Genomic DNA, 17,787 nt, shown 5'->3' on the forward strand with positions numbered 1-17,787 from the left:
CAGTGTAATTTTTCTAAACGCTATTCAAACACCAATCTGGAAAATGTCATACCCTGCAATACATTGGTCAGTTTACCTCACGCTTACAGAAAACCCTCGCTGATTCCCATGAGCACCACTGAATCAGCAATAAAAGATGTAGAGGTGGAAGCTCTTCCCAGGCATAGTGACCTCAAACAGCCTCCTCAGGAAATTACTGATTTCTCCCTTGGATATGGCTTTATTTGACTTTTGACAACAAAGTCTGTGTCATGCTAATGTACATATTTAATAAGACAAAACAATTCTCTGAGTCCTAGTATGGTCTAAAACAAATTCATGAGAACATCATTGATATTGTTTGTTTACCTTCAAACTTAGAGACAGATAGTCCTATTATTGTCCTGCAGGCACTAACAGGGTTCATGAGTTAAAAAAAAAAAAAAAAAAAAAAAAAAGATATAACAAGAGTGACTCAGGTCTTTGGACTAGCACTCCTCTTCTGGAGTTCTGTAAGCTCACCAGACTACCTGCAGCTCATAGCTAAGACAGAGACCCTCAGTCAGCATCACCTCAGGTTCCGTACATTAAATTACTGTCTAGTGTCTTTTGTATCTTATTCCTCATATTCTGTCTTTAAACACCCGCTCCTTCATTCCTGAAGTGTCCCAGACTGTCCAGGACAGTTGCTTAATGAATACTAAATGAGGCACAGGGGTACATGGCTCTTCTAGGATGCCCATATGGCCAGAGTTCATATACTGATCAAATGCTGTGAGCGTGGTAGGGGTCTTTTTTGAAATGTTAGATGCACTTGTGCTAACTTTCCCAGTTCATGGAGGTGAAATGACAAAAGCCCTAATTAAAAACAACTACAATTAAAAAGACATTTTTTTTCTAATGGCAAGGTTTAGGCTTGTAAAATATATAAGCACTTTCTATACTAGATGCTTTCCTTGATGTTCTTAGTTCACATTGGAAATAATGCACTTGAAGAGGTGAAAAGAAGACTGAACACAGCCTGCTTCCCTGCCACTGTTGTGGAAGGATGGAGGAAAGGGGTGAGAATCTGAGCATCTGCTATCTACAGCCCTCTGTCCCAAAAAATACCAGCCACAAAAGCCCGACTTAAGGACTTCCAGGGCACTGATGTCCCCCAAGGATATTATTCTCCAAACAGTGGCAATAACACATCACTGGACACAGCAATTGCCATTCTGGGTTGGAGCAGGGAACTAGGATCCAGCCTGAGACCCTGGGGCCTCCCCCAGAGGCATAGACAGGGGCTGGGGACAGGGCGTCTCCCTGCCTTTGTGCCAGCCTAAATCCCATCTTCCAAACATCCCAAAAACCAGGCACCAACCTTGATGTTTAACAGTGCTCCACAATGTTTTAGAGCTAATTAGAAGCAGCTGGATTGTCTCTCTGAACAGTCTCTCCTCAAACTTGGTACCTTCTCAGCTTGAGGATTTGTGGTATTAAGCAACACAGCTAGTCTTAAACAGTACAAAAGTATTTCATCTCTTGTTTTTAAATTGCCTCTTATCCTGACGTTAAAAGCTAGCAAAACCAAAAGTCCTTCTCTCTTCCCTAGTCCAGTAAGGCTTCCATGGATATTTACATTTCTCCCCTCCTCATCTCTTTTCCAAGTGAAACAATCCCAATCATCTGGCTCCCACGTGGCTCCTTTAAACCTGGTTGCTAGCCAGTGAGTCCTGCAGCCTAATTGCCTATAGCGTATAATTACCTATAGTGTAGTACAAAGAGGTCCAGGTGTATCCTGTTCTCACTAGAAGTTTTTTATTTTTCACTTAGTGTCCCAGGAAATTTCTAGGGATACCTGAAACAGGTGGTTTGCATTTTAGTAATGACAGTACAGAGATGTCTCAGTATTCTTCAAGATCTATTTATTCCCTCATATAAAAGACATTGTGGAGAGGATAGGGAGGATGTCTGGAGGTCTTAGACATACTCCAGCAGTAAGTTAGTAGTAGGATGTGGTCCAGCAGTAAGTAGAGAGGGGTCTCGGCCTGTATTAAGCAATCTGACTCAGCCTAGATGAGGCAAGGAAAAAGACTCCCACTGTGGCTTCATTTGTCTCAGCTGGCACCTTGGTCCCTTCCCTCCACCCATTCACCCTGGTTTGGGTCAGGCTAACGTCCACACAGCTCAATCAGAGCTGCAGGCATCCTTTGCAGTGCAGATGGCTCTTACCTCAGATGTTCTGTTGATAAGGCAGTTTTCGAACTCCAAATTGCATGTTAATGCCAGTTAATGAATTTTCTCTTTACAGGCAAAACAAACCTTTTCCTTCTGTACAAAGCAGAGAACAGGAGGAGGTAACCTTTCGCGTATTAAATTGCCTGGGAGCATCAGCACAGAGCAGCTTGAGGAACAGCCACAGAATCTTAAATTACTGTTTCTGGGCTTTTCCTCACCCCACAGGAGCTCAGGTTTCTTTCCTGACCAATGCTTTTTCTTCCCAGGAGACAAGGGGCTGCAGTGCCTGTCCTTGGGGAGCCCCAGTTACCTCCCTCTAAACAAGGAACGGCAGCACAAGGCACCTTCAAATGCAACAGAGCCTTTGCTGAGCCCACTTCATCCACATGCTCTGCAGACAAAATGGTCCAGACAGATTCCTCTGCATAGCAGGATGAGCCCAAAGAGAAGCTGGAGGGTCCCGAGAGAGCTCTCTGCCCCCTGGTTTGCTCTGTGTGGAGGGAAGGGTTTGGGCTTCTACCACTGACCTTACAGAGATCTCCTCTCCATTTGTACTCACCTGAGTTCAGACTCAGCCTCTGTTACTTAACTGCTTGTGGGCATGTTTCAGGACAAACCATCCTTTCTACTTTGCTGGGAATTAAAAAAAAAAAAAAAAAAAAAAAAAAAAAAAAAAACACGGGAGGGGGGGAAGAAAAGCCCAACCATGCTTTTCTCTCTGTTTTTTAGGTTTTTTTACTGAAGCAATGTCTTCTAGCTCTCAGCAGCTTTTTGTGTTATGGAGGCAGCTAGGTAACCACAAACACTGTGACATCCTTATATGTGTTTTGTGCCATGTAAGAGGCGATCGCTGCCATGTGTAACCCCAGGGGAGCAAAAATGGAAGGGTTTCCCCCAGGCAGAGAAGATAAATGAGTACTACACGCACTTTGTATTTAAAGCTGCAGTGAGCACATGACTTTCTGTACTGAGGAGAACATTGCAGCTGTTTGGCTTGACGTAGATTCACATAGTGAGAAACTGGAAATGTAAGGAGCAAATCTGTTATTTGTATTTCTGAACAAACTGATTATTAAAAGCATGAACCCAATGTACTCAGGTCAATAGAAAGACTCCTACCTTTTCAACAAGTTTTGATTTGAGTCCTAGACCTGGCTTCCTTCCCTGAGTTTGGGATGTATTTTCCAGAGGCAAAGTTATCATTAAAGTGTACTCAGGCAAGGAGTAAAGATAATAATGAGGATATCAGCTACAATGGGGAATAACTGCTGTCCAGAGGAAGTCTTTAAAAAACCCCACATATCTGTCAATTACCCATCACCAAAAATAAAGATGGAAAATCAGTTTGAATTCTGCATGTCTAACAGCAGACTCAACACTTTATTCCCTCTGAATATCAATTTAGAGCCACCAAAGACTGACCAGGTTTGCTTTTCTCAGCAGAACTAAACCTGTGATATTATAAAAATTTTGGAGAGTGAAAAGCTCTATAAAGTCTCCTGATTGCCCAGACAAATTCTGAGCAGAAGAAGCAGGTTCCTAATTACTGGAGCTGCATCTTGTGGTGGCCGAGAAGGGTCAGTGTTCCTGGGTCTCTTAGAGGGGGAATGCTAGCCATGTCAGCCCCTGCTTATTAAGCCTGATAATTCCTCATTTGTGAGCAGATTACTTGGCCCAAATCTTGGCAATGGTTGCTGTAAGGGCCCTTTCTGAGAAAAGGCTTTGTTCATTGTCTAGGTGCCAGGCTGCAGAGTGATTATGTCTTACAATGTAGTGAGGAAGCAATTAGCACTAAATCTGGCTCTCTGAACTCACCTGCAAATTAATTCTGTGCACACCTGTCTGCAATGAGGGGGTGCTCAAAGCCTCTCACAGCTTAAGTACTGGGGAAGAAGAGACCTCCTCAGATGAGTATGGAGGGAGTAAACAGCTTGGTGGAGTGTGAGCTAGTTGCAAAGGTGCTTTGCTGCATGTAGGCATATTCCAGGGCAGAACCTGGGTGGATAAGCAATTGTATGTAACCAGCACTTATATCTGCAATAAAAGATCTCGCTTGAGGTCTGCGCCTTCATATGTCACAGTTGCAAAGCATCTAATTGGATCCTTACTGAAGTTTTCCTATACTCTTCTGTGGAAGGATGCAAGCACCAACACCCATGGGTCATGGGAGTTTGCCCTGGCCCTTCTTCCTTTGGTAGGCTCTTGGGAAGGGGGCTTCCGAGCTTGATTTTTATGCAGTCATGTTGATCGGACTTTGAATTTGAATGGTACAGGAGCAAACTCCTTGTAGGTATAGATACGGGAAACACTGTTACTTATATTGGAAAGCCAGAATAATTTATAACGTTTCAAAAACCCCAGAGCAATGCTTCATAGGTGGATCAAAGCGGGAGACCTAGTTTTGCTTTGACAAGGATTGTCAGGCATCAGGGATCATAGAAACATTTAGGTTGGAAAAGAACTTTAAGATCATCCAGTCCAATCATTAACTTAACACTGCCAAGTCCACCACTAAACCATGTCCCTAAAGGCCACATCTACACATCTTTTAAATACCTCCAGGGATCGTGACTCAACCACTTCCCTGGGAAACCTCTTCCGGTGCTTGACCACACTTTCAGTGAAGAATATTTTTCCTAATATCCAATCTGAATCTCCCCTGGTGCAACTTGGGGCCGTTTCCTCTTGACCTGTCACTTGTTATGTGGGAGAAGAGACCCACACCCACTTTGCTGCAACCTCCTTGCAGGGAGCTGTAGAGAGCGATAAGGTCTCCCCTGAGTCTCCTTTTCTCCAGGCTAAACATCCCCAGTTCCCTCAGCTGCTCCTCATGGGACTTGTGCTCCAGACCCTTCACCAGCCTCATTGCCCTTCCCTGGACACGCTCCAGCACCTCAGGGTCTGTCTTGCAGTGAGGGGCCAAACCTGGACACAGGATTTGAGGTGCGGCCTCACCAGTGCTGAGTACAAGGGGACGATCACTGTCCTAGTCCTACTGGCCACACTGTTTTGGACACAAGCCAGGACGCCGTTGGCCTTCTTGGCCACCTGGGCACACTGCTGACTCATATTCATTCCTTTGTTGACCAATACCCCCAGGTCCTTCTCTGCTGAGCAGCTTTCCAGCCACTCTTCCCCAAGCCTGTAGTGTTGCATGGGGCTGTTGTGACCTCTGTCCTTAGCAGCTTCAGTGCGGCCTTAACTTCTGCCTTGCAACAGGATAGGGAGAGCCACATACTGGTGCCCTTCTCAGCTGCTGCAAGAGCTGACCTCTCCAGGTAAGTACTTCTGGCCTTCCCTGCAATGATATGTGAGCTCCTTGGCTTTCAGGAACCACTTGCTCCTTTTCAACTTGCTTTACTTGGTGCCAAGTCATATAGATGTTCCCTGGGTCTTAGAGGTCCAGTAACACAAGGCAAAGAGCCAGCTAAGCAACACAGCTCATTGAAGGTTGTGTTTTATGAAGAACTGAAATTGTTTCTGATTTGAAGCAGGTTTCTGTGTGACTAGGATTCACATGTGGCAGAGGTCAGTCAAAGACCTGCAGAACCGCTGTCTATAATACAGTTTTAATTAAAGAGGCCATTTGCCTCAGGCTGGTTGCAAGTGCTGCTAGAAGGGTGGTCCCCACTGCTCCCTCAGCCATGCCAGCCATTGAGAAGGACATCTGTTGCTTGCCGAGCCTCAGAGGGCCATGCCTCCACACAGCTGCCTCTGTGAGATCTAGCACAACTTTCTTGCTGACAAATACTACTACTGTGTTCACTTGGGAGCTGGAAGATCATGATATTTCCAGGTCTTCCTTTATCTTTGAGTTAGGGCCCTTCTGCCATCTGTTTGACCTTGTGTGGAAAAGGGTAATCTCTCAGCAGTTTTCATGAGAAAGAGTATTTCCCACCTCCCACTGTTTTCTCTGTGTGATACGGGTCCTGCTGCAATAATGTAAGCCTAAGCTACATTTTATGACAGCTACAGCTTTTTCCAGCTTTTGCAGATGTGAAAGCAGGAAGCCCATGTGAAGGACCTGAGCATCCTTCCCCAGCCCCAGCGCTGCTGCAGACATACCGTTACTCACTTTCACTCCGATCCATAAACAAGTGGCATGTGCTGCAGCTCAAGCTCTCCTGCAAAACCTTAACAGGAACCACCTCCTCCTTGAAAGAAACAGTGACAAATCAACACATCTGCCTGGGAACTCTTCCATGATTTCAGAGATTAATTTTGGCTTAACGCTGCTGTCAGTGTACATGTTGGCCAGGTCCTCTTTCCTCTGCTACCAGACGTGGGGACGGTGCTTGCTGTCCACTTCAATAGATTCAGCTTGACAAAATCATATGCCTTTATGGCTTTGAAGCGATGAAATAGCAACAGCTGATGTTACAGACTTAAAATTGGTATTTTAGAAGTCAGAGCAATAGGAACGATATATGTAGATGCAGATCTCATTTGCTTTGAATTTCTTGTGGAAAGTGGAGAAACAGGTTAAAATCTAACAATGATAAAGATGCCCCAAATAATTTCTGTAGAAACTCTGCAGGATCGGTGCCTCAGAGAGGAACACAGCTCCCTCCTTGAAAACTGTCAGTCCATTTGACAAGGTTTTTGATCAATACAAATTGTCAATACCTATTTTGATTGTATTTTTAACAAATGAAAGCAGAAGTGAAATGGGATCTTTTCGTCAAACATTTTTTCAAATATAAGAAAACATATTTTAAACCCTTTGAACTGAAAACAACTTTGGTTCATTGAAATATTTTGCAGAAACACTCGTCCATATTTTAATCAGCTCTATTTATAACCGTGCTAAAGACCATCACTACACCATCAACTGGTATGTTTATAGCCATCTGGATCACAGGTTACTCATGTTTTTAATGTGCTTAATGCATCTATTGATGATTTGTTAACCCGTTATAAACAGCAGATACGCACTGTACAGTAGCCACAAAGAGGAAGCAGGTGCTCAGCCCTGACCTTCCTACCTCTGCTCACACACCCCTGGGTATCCCAAGCACTCCAGCTTGATTTCATTTTCTTTTCTTTTAAAATGTTATGTCTGAATGCTTCAAATCATCAGCCTTCTGGGGTTTATTCCTTGACTTAAGCAAAGAAATTAAATTTTCATATTCTGAGAGCATCTTCATTAATTGGAAGAGTTAGGTAAGCAGAGGGCCCCATTGGAAATTCACACTGTAATAGGGGAACCATATGCAGAACTGTCTCCTGCTCTGCTCGGAAGATGCTATCAGGAAAAGCAGCAGCCCTGGTTGCCCTTGCAGTGGGCCTGAAGCACAGCACAATTAGAGCAGCTGCTTTTATTCTGTGGTTAAAGAAAGCTCTCAGGGGACAATGTATTGCTGGTTAATTGGAAGAGCACTCAATTGTCTAATGAAGCTGCTACCCTCTATTTAGCCAGAGATGAGAAATGGAATTCTTTATGTATCATTCCTATGTAACAAAAAAGATAATTAGAGAAGTCAGACCCTTAGGGGTAAAATAAACCACCACAGAAGAAGGCAGTGGTGGCAGTAAGTTAGCAGGAGTCTTGGCTCAGCTACGCCAGCTGCTCTGTTTACACAGCCCAGAGGCTGACACCCACCCTGTGCCTCGCTTGGCGCTCTCCACCAAGAGAAGGTGCTTCCCCATTTTCGAGGGATATTGATATTTTTGTATTCCATATTAGAAGTATCCCCTTACCATCAGTAATTACCTTGGAGTATATTTACTAGTATTGACAAGATCATCAGGTGACTAATGAGAAGCTTGATGTTCTATTTAACCCCCTTTTTTGTTAAACCGTAACTCTCGCATTCTCTCCTGATTTGAATAAGATCTGCGTGGACTTTGGGATGACCCAGAAACAGGCCCTTTGCTCTGGCAGGAGCAATGGGCTTTGCTTCAAAACCCTTAGATACATATTAGGTGCTCTTTTAAGAAAATACAGAGCTCCCCCGTATTACCAGGCTGACTTTGCATGGTGTTTCTACTGCTACTAACATCCTAGGATGACACTGCCATTTTTCTTGTATGGATTAGTTTGAAACTTTTCTTTGGATTATTAGAGCTGAATGATGAGTTTGTACTCCTGGGAAAGTTCATTTTGCAGTGACTGAATGCTTGCAGCCAATGGTCCCTGCTAAAGTGATAAATGGATACTTAAAATACAGAACTTCCCAAGACAGGCATTCATCTAGCAGCAAAGCCTCCATCTTACCAGCAGAGACTAAGTTTATGAAGTATTTTTAACCCCTCCAGTATTAATCACACTTCAGTTATCTTAATTTCGTACCTCCAATATATAATAATATTTTACTTTTGAAAAAGAAATGAGAGGGCACAGAGTTTTATAGATGTCTATTGAAATGGACAATAGGAAGGGCTGATGGTTATCCTCAGTGCTATAGGAGGTTGTGCGATACCCAGGAATTGTGCTGACCAAGGGCCATGTCATCCACAGATGCTGAGCAAGATCATCCACACCTCTCTGTTTTCTTTTAATAACGCCTATTATCTATGTTCTCTTCTCTCCTTTCCAGCAAATCCTACCTGACATTCTGTTTGCCTTCTCCCTACTATCTATCCACTTTTCTTTAAAATCCCTGACCCTGTTCTTTGATTTTTATTCCAAAGGGCTTAATTGCACCCTGCACTTACCCTGAACACTACATCCTCATACCATCCTCACCAACATCAGGTAAGTTTCATCTACTTTAATATGCAACTTGGAGTGTTCAGCTTCACACACATGCCTGCTATAGGTATCCTCTCTAACCTAAGAACAGTAGGTACAAAGACCCAGCATGGCTCATCCAAGTCTTTGTAGGAGATCTGCAGTGTAAACAGGGACCCAGATCAGGATTTTTGAGCTTCAGATTTATCACCTACTCCAGGAGACCCCCCTGGACTCCAGTCTGCCATCCCTTCTGCTGAATATCCACATATTTTTCTGTTGTGCTTTGCTAGTAAGGGGATGTCTCAATAGCAGCCTCAGCAGAGATCTTTGTTTTCTGCTTAGTATTTCATTCCCCTACGTCTGCCTGCTAGATTGCACCAAGGCCTGATTTCTTACCATGAACGCAGAGCACAGCAGCCTAATACCAACCCTTATCTTCATGAGGATTTCACATGGGAAATTTTGCTCGCTAGATCCCAGGTGTTCCTCACACCCAGCACTGTTCATGAAACCTAACTCCTTTTATGAAATTAGGTCTGCATTTGCCTCTGGTTACATAGCTTGAGCTGCAGATGGTAAAGATACCTAGAAGTCTTGTCTGTTAACCTAATTCCCTCTATGGCCTTTGAAGTAGCTGCTAGCAACACCTGAGCTGCGCCATCCCTCAAGACAAATATTCTCTCTTCCTAGTGACAGTACAGGGAAAGAGCTACTTAACTCATCTCCGCACTGTCAGAAACTTGCCTTCTATTTTCTAGTGAATCATACAGCTTGTTTTTCCTTTCCAGCAGTCACACAGACTTTGCTTCTGTTCATCTGCCAGCCAGCAGCTCCTACAATTACTGCCAGCAGCCAGACCAGGGGCAGCAGCATCAGGCAACAAATAGGTGTGAAGGAATCAGGCAACTTATTGCATAGCTTGGGTCAAACCAGCACTAGCAAAGCTGGCAATGTGTAAGGTAATGGACATAGTTAAACTGGGGAAACATTTCAGCCTATGAGGACCTGGTTTTGATGCTCAGCTTTGCTGTTTCCCTCCCACATGAGCACTGCAATGCATTTAACTGCTCTGTGCCTCAGTTTATCCTTGACAAAATCCCAGTGATACACTATGTCTTTGGAGAGGGCTCTGAGACCTAGGAATGAAAATCCCAAGAAAGCACTGATTGTTCATTTTCTGCAGTTTTCCTGCTCTAAATGGATTCTTCATCCTGTCTTTTGGTCAAGAGGTAAGGCAAACCCATAAACAGTTTTAGTGGCAGTTTTGGTACACCAAATGTTTCGGGGAGAGGTAACTTCAGTCCTGCAGGCTTAGATCAAGCTAACATCTTTTTGCACTAAAAGGAGATTTTCCTGCTTGTAATCAGCAGGACGCAGCTCCCATGGAGGAGAAAGAAGAGGAACACCTAAACTTTGAACTACCTGTGCTGTATCTCTTGCTGCTTTTTGTGCAGCCTAATTAATCTAACTACGAGCTCTGCATTCCAGCAAGCGGCTCTATTGCATTTCTGCAGGACTCGTGAAACAGAAACTTTTCACTCCCCTGGGAGGGCTTCTCAGCTGCAATGAGTAAGCAGAGCACCCCTGAGGTGGAGGGAGCTTTGCCAGAGGGCTGCAGGTGAGGATTCACCCCTCTGGATTTTGAGGCTTGAGGATGGAGCTGACCGGGAGGGGAGTGCAGAGCACTTTGATACATATCATCTCTGACACCGCAGTCAGCCATCTGTTCTGAGTTTATTAAAAGTGATGTACTCTGCTGGGAGGATCAGGAAGCATCTGCTAGTGCATTTACATTCAAATCCTTACAGCAATCCCATCCATCCTCTTTTTTTAATTAATCAAACCCACTTTTTGGTGAAACCACATAGATAAAAGCTTCCTCTCTAAATGGGAGCACATATTATGCTAATAGCATTAAATAGCTAATACAGAGAAAAACAATTTAGTGCAAGTAGCAGCATCTATCTCAGGATTTAAGAAAGCTGTTCTGACAGAGATCATTCCTGTTTAAAGGGATCACCATTTAAACCTGGCTTATGTGGCAGTGCAGTTTTGGTGCTGCAGAATTGCTAATCAACAGCTTGGGCAAGAGTGAACCCTGAAGTGACGAACTGAAGCACACGCATGTTGGGAGCCCATCTACAAGGCTGAGGGTCCCAGGTCCACCCCAGCAGAGCAGTAGCCCAAGGAGACAGATGCTGCAAAGCAAGTCTAAATGCTTCGTGGCTGGAGGGAGAACAACAGGATGCTCTACCCACATGGTAGCACTGCTTTGAAAAGGTGAAGATGTGGGGATGCTTCTCATCACAGTCAGATTCTCTGAGTAGGGAGGAAAAAGTTGGTATCGAGGCTGCTGGTCTCTCTGTTATCTTTGGTTGACATTGGGTGCCCATGGCAGGGATGACCATCCCCACTGGAGCTGCTGCCTGCACCAGTTATCCCTGTTAGTTATCCCTTATCACCTTGTTTAGGTGCACATGCAGTCACCTACCCGGGTTTCCCCAGCAAGTTCAAAGCTGGGCTGCAGCAGCAGGCAGGGGCACCACCACCCAGGGTACAGTGCAATTTGCTCCACAGGCAGGAATCCCTGTTGCACATTGTGCTTAGCTCTTGGTACAAATTCCTCTCCTAGGAGTCTCAGGATCTCAGCACCCTCCCATCCAGAGGGGCACCTCCTGTGTATGGGGAAAGGTGTCTGAATAAAATGCAGTGGGAGCTGTTGGCAGAAGCTGCCACCAGACAAGACTCTGGTAATCTCTAAACCAGGGTGGCTGTTGGGTCTCCAGGGACTCTCAACAACCCCTTTAACCCAGACAGCACGGATAAGAAAGTCCCTTGTACGTCCCAGCCTGTGCCCAGGGAACATGCCTCACTTGTCATGGAGCAGTGGAAAGGTTCTTCCAAATTAACTCTGAGACACTGGTGGCCAGTCTGTGCTTTTCCTGGGTGCCTCGAGCAGCTCTAGCTTTTCCTAGTGGAGACACCATGCGCCCAGCACTTCACTGGTGGCTTCAGCTCACTTTTCCCATGATCTGGGAGGACATGGCTAGCCTCCAGCCTGTGGTTTGAGGGACCAACCAGAGCTGCTGCCCCCATCACATTTTTCTTTCCAGGCTGTGTGTCACAGCACCGAGAATTTGTCTGCAGCCAGTCTCTGTAATGCCTTTGTAACCAGGCCCTCCAAGTGAGTGAGGGGGGTTTGCTGTGCAGGGGGACGGATCGACCTTCCCCACTGCTGTACAAAAGGGATCAATAACGTCAATGGCAGCAATGAAGGCGCTGAAAAAACAGCAGTGCCAGTCCTTGGGGCTGTGGGAGTGAATTAGTACTCGTGATACAATCTCATCTCTTGCTTACATGGAGTGTAAGGGGTAGAGGGGGTTTCTGTGCCCTTGGGAATTATAACCATGTCCCTCCACACAGTTATTGTTAATAGCCAGCTGATATACAAATTAAATAGAAACCTTTTACTCCTCAGCATATTGTTCCTTGTCTTCTTACTTTGGCTATGTTCTCCAGGCCTTTTTTAAACACAACTAGTTATTTTCCAAATCCCCTCATAATGTTACAAACAATAACAATGGCTGAAGCATCTGGAAAATGTAAAGTGCAGTTGATCCTACCCTTCCCCAAATTCTCAGCTTCTGGCAGGCCTGGCTTTTGCCATGAAACACCTGCTCCCACAGTGAAGCCCTTCTCCCAAGTCAGAGGCAGTATGTTTGCAATCCCAGCCTTTGTCTCCCATTAGCATAAAAGGGAGTTGCGGCCGCCTAAACCAAAGCACGCTGTGAGCCCTCAGGGAGCCATAATTTGCTTTTTTCTTTCTATTATTGAGGTTGAGTATTTTTTAACTTACATTCTTTAATTACAAACATCGTTGATGAATTTACAAGGCTGCAGTCCAGAGACTGGGCAAACAGCATTTGGGTAACTAATGGTTGTTGGCCTGGTAGTAACTGTGGAGCAAATAAATATGTGCATCAAGTGATATTTAGCAATTACAGGGCTGGAAATGGCATTAGTGACAAACAGCATGATTTAATGAGCAATGGGTCTTGTCAGGCTCAGACCACACAGCAAGAGATGTGTTGATAAGGACAACTGTCACGCACTTTCCTCAGTGCCTCTCCAAAAGGGACTCACTACCCACAGCACACTTTGAGCGAACAAATTGTTCTGTGAACAGTAGCGTTAACAAAACCTGGGGTTTTCTAGTCTGCTCTAACAGCCTCGCCACATGATCCTGACTCCAGAGTCTTTGTCACTGGTGATGTGAGTGGTCCAAATGCTTCTACAGCAGCTGCCACCGCATGAGCCTGTGCGGCATCAGTGCGCTGTGAGAGCTGTGGCTTACCTCTGGTCTCCTGCAGCCAAAGGAGGCTCAGAAAGGTGCTCGGTGACACCCGGGTGCTGGGGATCTTCCCAAATACATTTTCTGAAGTTGCCTTTTGTGGGAACTGTGTTTTCAATCTTGACCGAAAACCTCTCCTGGAGTAAAAGCAACCCCCAAAACACAGTGGCAGTATATGTTATTCAGGAAAAGCAGCTGCTTTCTGCAGTCCCCTTATACTCCCCCTGAATCTATCTTCAGCTGATGGATTAGCAATGGCAGGTGGCACATTCCTAACATTACCTTCTCTTTTTGCCATGCCGTTATCTGTATCCTGCTGTCCCTGGATTTACCTGGTCCCTTTTTGAACCTGCTGGTCCTGTCTGCCTCTGCCAGCTCCTGTGGCAGAAAGCTCGAGAGTTCATGGCCTGCTGTGCAGAGAGCTACCCTACTGGCTTTAATGCAGTCTCCCGCTGGTTACCTAGAGACCCTCGACTTCTAGTGCCATTCACCCTATCCACCATCTTCATGATCTTGTGAATCCCGCTCCTATCCTCCCATAGCTTTCTTCCCTCTGAAAGTGTCCCAATCTTCGTGTTTCTCCTGCCTCTCTCAGATGTTCCATCCCACTGATCATTTCTGGTGCTTGTTGTGGTTTAGATTATTTTTCCCTTAGCTGCATTACCTGTTTTATCTCCACTGCAGCTCATCTACCACCTTCTTGTCCATTCACCAGCTCTGCGAAGTCCCTCTGAAGTCCCCTGCCATCAGCCTGACATTTGACTACCCAAAACAGCTTAATTATCATCACCTGCAAACCTGGCTATTTCACCTTCTGTCTTATCTGCATGTACCTCCTCTGGGGTCTTGTTTCAGCCTTCCCTCACCAACTCTTTAACAATACTTCTGCAGCTGCTTGCAATGCAGCTCTGTACACCTGGGCAAAACAAAACCAGTGAGGGAAGCAGAGCGGCTGCAGAAGAGCACTACGCTGCAGGGGGTTTGCCCCATTCTCCATGCAGTGGTGAGCTCTGAGTGAGAGCACAAGCGGAAGGGCACGTTCAGAGTCCATGATCCCTTTTAAAAGTCACCAGCAGGTGACTTCTAATCTGCCTCTAGTTCTATGACCCCTGAGGTAATCGGGGAAGAAGAAAAATAACAGGATTTTCAATGCAAAACCTGCCTGTATTTGACGGGGTAGTTGTAGTGTCTGCCTGTGGCTGCTGCTGATGCCTGTTTGGGATCACCTGGGCAGCTGAGGGGCAGCTGCTTTTGCTTTTTCCCCCTCATGACACAGCCTGTGGTGGAAAAAGTCAGGAGAAGTGTCTTCAGCTTGCTGTGGTTATTGAACATACCACTGATTAAAGAGAGAAAACTTCCACTTCTTACAAAGCACATCTGCTGGAGCTGAAATCTTCCTTCAAAGGCTGCGGGAAGAGTAAGTGTTGTGGATGAAACAGTGTGCTTTTTGTGCAACAGGAACGTTCTTGTAGTATCAGGGAGCTCAAAGCGGAAACCCAGTGCCTGCTTCACCTTCCAATTAATGACCTCTGAATAATTAGCAGAATAATCTTTTTAGAAATGCTCCAGTAGCAGTGCCCCTGATTGTCAGATAAACGACCTGCTGGAGAGGGAAAAAGCTGGCAGTGATGAACAACTGGTTGAGGGAGCAGCGAGGTTACCAGCAGTCATTAAGCTGGGAGAATATTCTTCAGCCCATTTGAAGGACCTGGCAAGTCAGAGCCTTTTCACAGGGCAGGCTAACTGAAGGAAATTGTGTATTAGGTGAGTGGACAGAGATCATTATACTCTGAAGTCTGGTGCTAACACTCACTGTATTTTCGGTCTTGCAAACAGTAAAACAATCATTTTCTCTTGACAGTCATTTACTGTTAAACCCTGGGTACCTCCTGCTCCACCCCCTCCCGAAGCTTTATCCTCTGCGTGGGAATTTACCAGGGGCAGTAGCAGAACACTCTGACTGTGGGCACACCTGCTCTGCCATCTTCATCACACCCATCACCTTTTCCCCTCTCATTTCAACACCAATTATTACCCTTCCAGGAGAATTTGTTTAAGGTTGATGTGGCTTTGAAAATGATTTCTAACACACACAATAATTCTTCAAACTATGTCTAAAAGAAAATGGTGAAAGAAGTACCATGTTCTTGCAGCCAAGGACTGAGAGTGTATTGGAGTTTTACTGCCTGTGGACCTCTGGTATGTGAGCAAATTTTAAGAAATACCACCCAATGCAGCTGTGGGGATCAGAGGAAGGTAAACATTCACTCAGAGTTCACCAGTATCTCTCTTATTGGTATCATCAGGGTTTCAGGCATATATCACACAACTTCACTGATTTTAACAAGACTGACTCAAAGAAGCATCAGGCTGAAGAGATGTCTCAAATAGCATTGACCTGTCCATGATTTCAGGGTGAATTAGGTCCTGCAGGACCTTCCTGCCACAAGAGTTGCCCCAGCCACCCTTGACAGTCACATGATAATAATAGGCACGTGAAGTCTTCCACTTAGTGAGACCTTACACTCAAAGGAGCTCATCTGAATGTTTAGCTGTCCTTGTATTTTGAAAGCACTACCTGCTCTGTGGCTATCCTGCGCTGCTGTGAGATTGCTGTCTATTTCCCCAGCCTGCTTCCCAGTCTTCTCTGTTGAAATTAATCAAGCCTCTTCTCACAGTCATGTATTTACCAAACTTTTCATTTATGTTGAGCTGTCCTGGGTCTTTCCCATCTCCTGTCTTCCACAAAGTAGGTTCCCCAGACTGAAGACAGCAGCTCCAGACAAAGTCTTACAAGAGCAGTGTAATCCCACTTTGTCTTACAGAGAAACAAATGAAAGACATTACCAAGGGAGCTCCTGGGTCACCCAGCCTTGGCCTGTGCTCCTGCAACCACCTTTAATAAGCCCTGCCAGAAATTGTTCAGTTCCATCTTGAACCCAGTGAGAATTTCCTGACCTATTCACATCTATTAGAAAACTGTTTCAGATTTTCATCCTCTGATATAGATATAATTCTAATTTCCAGTTGAATTGTTTCCATAGTTTAAAAAACCCTTTTTTTTTTCTATAGCTGCACAACATCCCTTCATGTCCAGTTTGTTGCTACTATTTCCCTTGAAACTTCTTTGTGGGTTTCTATGTAGTTGTGCATTGATTTCCCTTTTCTGCTTGTAGTACTTTGCTCTTCTTCTTGCTCAATTTCATCTTGAGGATTTCAGAGCACTTTTCTTAGCCATCAAGATTATTTTGAATTAAAGCCTATCTTCCAAATGTCTTGCAAGCTCTAACAGCTTGGCTTTATTCAGACATCTTGTAACTGCATTCCCTTCACCATCATCCACTCTTTCTCATGCTGGTCAGACGTGGGCTGAGCATACATCCCCTGGGTTTTGCAGTGCTTTGGCCCACCTTTTACCCTTCCAGTTTATCAGGGTAGCTGGACTCTGTTCTCACAGTGGACTCTAGGCCATGTTTCCCTGGTGCACACCTGAGCATGTTCTGTAGGAAAGTGTCCAAACTCTTCTTAGTATTAAGTCAATTTCCCTTAACCACTACACCAAGGAGGAAAAAATGAAATGAATTGACACAGTATGCTCTTGGCAAATCCCTGCAGTGTCTCATATCAACTGACTAACCTGTGGCTGATTATAAATTGAGGGTTTCATAATTGGTTCTGGCAATCTTTCCAAGAATTAAGATTAGTCAGATTGTTTTAAACTCCTTGGCTTTCCCTGCAAGGCAGGTAGTAAGCATTTCCCTGTTATTCCTATCTTATTCCCCAGCTACTCAAAAGCAATAGCTAATAGCTCAGAAATGGCTTTGGATGAGTTCTTAAGCCTTTGCAGACGAATTTTGTCTGGTTCTGCAAGCTGGAACACATCTCACTAATCTAAATATTCTTTAAGCTCTTCTTTCCTTATTCCGTTCTGTGGCTCCAATCCTCTTGTTATATTTGCATTCAACCAATTGCATTCAACATCTGGTTATAATCAACCTTTCTAGGAAGTCTGAAGCAGAAAATGACAGTGGGTGTTTCAGCCTCTGCTGGATCATTACTTCTCCAGAACACAACCTTTTTCTTTTTCTTTGTAGACTGTGGTGCCATTAACCTTTTCCCTATGACTTCCTCAGATCTCCTCTCAGGACTTAAGAAAGGTGCAATGTTAATGCAATGTCATAGAAATCCCACTGTTTTGTCAATACAAATGATTCAGAAAAAGCCAAAACAGTTTGAGGGTCTACCCTTGCTAATGCACCTCATATCCCTGTCTTTAGGCTCAGCGCTATATGTAGACATGATCTAAGCAAGGTGCATATCTTGGTGTTTTTTATTATATACTGGCTCCAGAATGAAATCCAGAAGATAAAGTTTGGCGCCTGATGTAACTTACGGATTGGGGTTAGGTGTCTAAGAGGGGGATGTGAAGCGTTGTCGAGAGACTCATCCCCGAGTCAGTTTGCACACCTCACTCAGGACAAAGAGGACCATTTGCCTGCCTGGGCCTCAGACCCTGCATCATCTCCTCAAGGAAGGTACCTATTTGTGGAAAACACTGAAC

Source organism: Falco naumanni, chromosome 7 (assembly GCF_017639655.2).
Source record: "Falco naumanni isolate bFalNau1 chromosome 7, bFalNau1.pat, whole genome shotgun sequence".
Classification (NCBI taxonomy): Eukaryota; Metazoa; Chordata; class Aves; order Falconiformes; family Falconidae; genus Falco; species Falco naumanni.